Source organism: Apteryx rowi, unplaced genomic scaffold, assembly GCF_003343035.1.
Source record: "Apteryx rowi isolate R43461 unplaced genomic scaffold, aptRow1 scaffold_16, whole genome shotgun sequence".
Classification (NCBI taxonomy): Eukaryota; Metazoa; Chordata; class Aves; order Apterygiformes; family Apterygidae; genus Apteryx; species Apteryx rowi.
Genome location: NW_020447863.1, coordinates 3,454,550 through 3,459,720, shown reverse-complemented (window position 1 = coordinate 3,459,720; position 5,171 = coordinate 3,454,550).

The window sequence follows — 5,171 nt, the reverse complement described above, 5'->3', positions numbered from 1 at the left end:
TGTTAGTAGTATCTGAAATGTTTAGAAAGAATAGGGATAGCACTATGCAAAATTCACTTAAGAAAATCAAAACTTCACTGCAAAAAATGAGTGAACTAAGAATAACAACTGTGCCAGTGCATAAATATTTTCCATCGAAACTGTTGGTGCCAGACTGTGACACAGAGTAGCCTCTGAGCTACATATCTTTGGCAMTTATTGTATTTGCAATAAGCTTTATTAGAAGTCTGCGACAAAATATGGCTTTCGCTATGTGTCAAAATAGCAAAAAAGAGACAAGGAAGAATATGCCAAGTTGTTGAGGACAGAGGGTGAAAAAGAAGTTTACTATGTGGGATGGAATAAAGCTTTTTTCAGCATGTTAGCACTACTTATGAGTAGTTAAGCCACAGATGACACAGGCAAACTTTCACAACTGATTGCCAGTAAACGCTTTATACTGTACCATGCCAATTTGTATCCTCTAGTGCTTGAGTTCACGAAAACACTTAAGCACATACTTCTATCCATCTCTAAATACTTAAGTACGCTCTCCTATAATCATGTGTTTAAGCCTATTGATGCCAATATTACAGCTAATCATGTTAAACATATGCTCAAGTTTCTTGCTGAACAGAAYGTTTCCCCAGCGAAGCTGTAAGTAAGAATAGCAGCAAAGCGAAGTCCGTAGTGCATATCCATTCTATCTGAAAGATGTTCAGATATGATAGTCGTTATCAGTATATGTCCTAAAACAGTGATGAGAAGGATTCCTATTCTAATAAAGACTGAAGGGAGGACAGCCATATAGCACACGTGTATGTGCCCACACCTATGTATCCTTTGTTAGAAACTATGATGCACTTTCACCCAACTATCATCACAAGGGGTTTGCCYTGGGAGGCAGATAGTCTACATCAGCCGCAGGATTGGTGCCAGAGATCACAAGCACTCCCTTAGAGAGAGATGAGGGGATCTAATGCATGTGGTGCTTGAAAAATGTAGCTCTCCACAGAGTATGATAGTAACGTTCCACTGATCTGTACCTCAGTGTGTCAAGTATGGTTTGTTTAACAAGAACACATTTTTATTCTTRATAGGAATTTGATAGCACTTGTCAGAAATACCCTTGTTATGATATTCTATACCTCCTCCCTCAGCAAAAGAGCCTTAGACACTCCATAACCTTTGATGTTCTCCTGGACTAAGTGACRGCCCTGCCCTGAAGGGTTCTGCAGTGAAGTGCCTGAAAGAAGCACTTCCCTAAGTACAGAAATGCTGCACATAGAAAATACCTTCAGGCACTAAGATAGATGCCAGCTGGTTACCACAGATCGACCACTCACCTTGCGTGAGCATGGGACAACACTTCTGCAGAAACATACACCTGGGCCATGGACATCTCTTCACTTGCTGCTATTAAATATAAAAAGCACTTTTCCAGGAGAAAGGAGAATGAAGATTCAAACAAGAAGTACTCATGGTAGTTAGATATATCCTTACGTGATTCTCAGTAGTGCAAGCCATGCTGTGCTTTAACTCAAAGACAACAGAGAAACGGTTTCATAAGTTAAAATGAAGAGAAAYATTTAGTCTCAACTACACCTTTCATCCAAAAATGTCACAGCACTTGCACAGAACAAGAATGAGATGGGACCATTTAAAGTTAATATAGTCTTTCCCTAGGGCAGAACGAGCTATACTAGAACCAATACAGAGTAGTAAAATGAGCTCTGCAAAAGAGAATAGTATTTTTTGTGCCCCCAAATTAACCATGATGTCAGTACCAGAATGAGAAATCAAAGATTGTGACATGGCTTTCTGACACCCAGCCAGAAGCCTATGCGACAAATTTGACGTTTTCTGGCTATCCATACTGAAATACACAACATCCTGGTTCTGTTATAATTCCTACCTTAGAATGAAGGCCTCTTTTCCGGGGAAAACAGGATTGAAAAATTCTTTCCTAGTAAGGGAAAAAGATTACAACTCAGTTTAGTCACTCATGCTTCAGGGAATGCTGTCAATTAAGATTAAAGCTGTACTTGGCCTGGTTAACCAATTGCTGTTTAACAGAAAACCCATACGAAGCGTACATATGCAGAAAAATGAAACAGAAGAGAAACTTTATAAGCATTTTGATCCATGGGATTAAAGCTGGTAGGTAAGACAGTCACTCTGCAGTGACTATTTTTTGCTAAGAGATAATACGTACTGGCTGTCAAGGTAACTAAGCCCAGCCTTGAAAGTAGAAAGCTCATCATCATTGCTGTCTTAATGCTGAAACAAACCCTGACACAGGAAAAGGTGTAGAGAAACGTGACAGAAGGATCTTGAATCATGACCCCTCTAGAAATTAAGTAAAAGCTACTGTTTAACCATCATACCATCCACCTCATTACTGGGGCATTCCTGTGACTGAAGACCAGCAAGGATGTGGACAAATTACTGTTTATGATAGGTTCTTCAATCAATATTTGATCAATAGCATCCACAGAGGACCCACTTGAAGATAAGCTCCCCTTGTATGTGATGGTGGGCAGACAAACAGTGTCTGTCTCAAAAAGTGTGACCGTCCTCTATGAGGACAGTCCTGATCCACCGACAAAAACGAGAGGAAAAAAATTAATTAGAAGCAGCCCAATAAGGGAGCAATAGACCCGTTTGTCCGTCCTTTGAGTCAAAAGCAATGAAAGTCTTAGAGAACAGCTCTGTCCAGACTCTAGAAATCTCAAGCTGTGCTTAAAGAGATAAGAAACATCCCATTAAGGGGTCTAGGAAAGCTAAGGAGTCTTGCAAAGTTCAATACCTTTCCACAGAAATATTTCACTACTTCAACAGATGTGCATATTTTTTTACACTATTTGATAATTTTGCCTTGTTTTAAACTAACCTCTACATTAAAAGAGGGATGAACATGTGTAACAGAGGAGAATAAAAACACCATGCAGTAACTCTATTAATGAATAAAAATAATGATTTTTTTTCCCACTCTTCACCTGTTGGCAACATTTTTAGAAATGCAGCTACTATCCCAGTAATGTAAGAAAAACGCAGAGGCACTTGCAGAAATAATCAAATCAGTAGTACCTTTCAGACTATTCCAAATTCATAGCTTGGGCTCAGTTATAAAAAAGCAAGGATTTGAAAAGGTTGTGAAAATTTCTAGTCTGAAGGAGACTAAAAATTCCCTTTATAATGCTGGTCCTAGACACTTATATCTCTAGTATTCAAAGCATATCCTAAAATGTGTTTTAAAATAATAAATCAGCCTCATAAATTAGCAAAATTTTTAGCCTATTTATCCAGTTTGAGGACGAGTGGCAGATGAAGTCATTATAGAAAGTCAGGAATCTGGCTGATGGAGAACCGACTGTTTTCTTTGCAATTCTTAGCTCCTACAATCRGTCGAAGAGGTGAAAGGTTCACAGAAACAGTCGAGAGACAAGCCAGACAGCGAGGCTGTTTGACCTGCACAGCCTTTGTACAGAGCAGCCAAGTGTTTTAGTGTGAGAATTGGTACTAATATATTCAGTTTCAAGGAAGAAGCAAATTCGGATGTTGAACCTCAGGTTCAAGGTTAATATCCTGGGAGCAGAGGGGCAAGGGTCCTGTAGGTACAATACACATGTATCCTTGAAACATAACACCGGCTTCCTAGCCTAAAATGAAGAGGTTTTTATAGCTATGCTTGCTGCACTGTTGCATTGGTTATCAATAATGTAACAAGAAATAGGGTCAAGGAAAAGCAGAGATGAGAAAATTTGCACTYGTGTCCCCAGCTCCTTCCTGTCTCRCTGATTTTTTAAGCAACAAGTGCTAATTAGCAACTCCCTCCCCTCTGGTGTTTTTTTCTCAGCATTGCCCCCTGACCAGCTGGGATGTCACATCCAGGCTGTCGAAGGCTGGCAAGCAACCTCACACTGTGCGATTAAGCCCACACGAGAGCGCTCAAAGCGGTTCATCTCCAGCGTGCAACCAGCCACATGGAGATGGGAGCACGATCCAGCCACAGGAGAGCGATGGAGGAGGGAGAGCCGGCAGCAGCTGGGCAGCGCTCTCCTCCCAGGGGCACGGTGGTGCGGAGGAGGACAAGCTCCTTCTGCTCCCTCCTCATGCAACACGCTGCACCGTGTTGCTGCATTAAATTGTTTGCAGTGAGGTCACATCATAAAAGCGGACAGAAAGAGCACAGGGAGGCATTTTTCCTTGCCTTTCTCCCAGCATTTCCGGTAAGAGCCCATACACCTCTCCTCATATCCTGCGTTTGGCAGCTTCTGGGACCAAAGGGAAACCTCAAAGCAGATGGGATTTAACTTACTTACATTCTCTATAGCTAACTCAGGTTTCATTAAAGACAGCTGTAATCCCAGACTTCTTTGAATAGGTTAGCTCAGTTCTTTCTTTKCTTTTATATCTCTAGAGATCCAGGCTTAACAATAATTTTGAACCAAGGAATGAAGGCAAGTGAGTTTGTCATAAGCATCTGACAGTCATCAATTTAACACACAAAATTACAACAGTTGGTAATTGAACTCTGAGCACCAACCCTTTCTTATTCCCCAGTTCTTCACACAGGCAGTGGTGTCCACCCTAGCCCGAGACTGGGGCGCATAAGATACTCTAGCATATATTCTGCTTATTGCTGTGTTAAGGCAGAGGTTGGTGCAGAACTGGCTAACCCTTATACCCTTTCGCACCTTCTACAAAATCCAACCCCTTCATCTCTTCATAAGTTTGGGCTCTGTTAACATTAACAGCTGAAGAACAAGTTTAGTTTAAGGCTTTTTCCTTGCTCAGAATGGTCTGTCTTGCTCAGATTTAAGATTGCCTCCCTTCGAGAGCTAGTAAGGAAGGCAAACCTCTACAACAGAGCAAGCCAAATCACTCTGTGCTGAAATAAGGTTGCTTGCAATGTGATGTGCCAAAATAGGAACCATGCATGCTGCTTTTATTCCAAATACGTTTCTTTTATCCCCACACTTCTGGAGCGCAAGTTATATGACAGTGTTGTGCAAACATTCCTCCAAAACTTCATTTACAGAATTGAGATTAATTGAACGCACAAATTCAATTCACAAAAGAACTGACAAGTTTCATTTTCTGGACTTAGAACATCAGTTTAAAGTGTTAATAATATTATGTTTTCAAAATAACCAAGACAGCAGAAAATTCTTGTCGCTTGTTGCAGG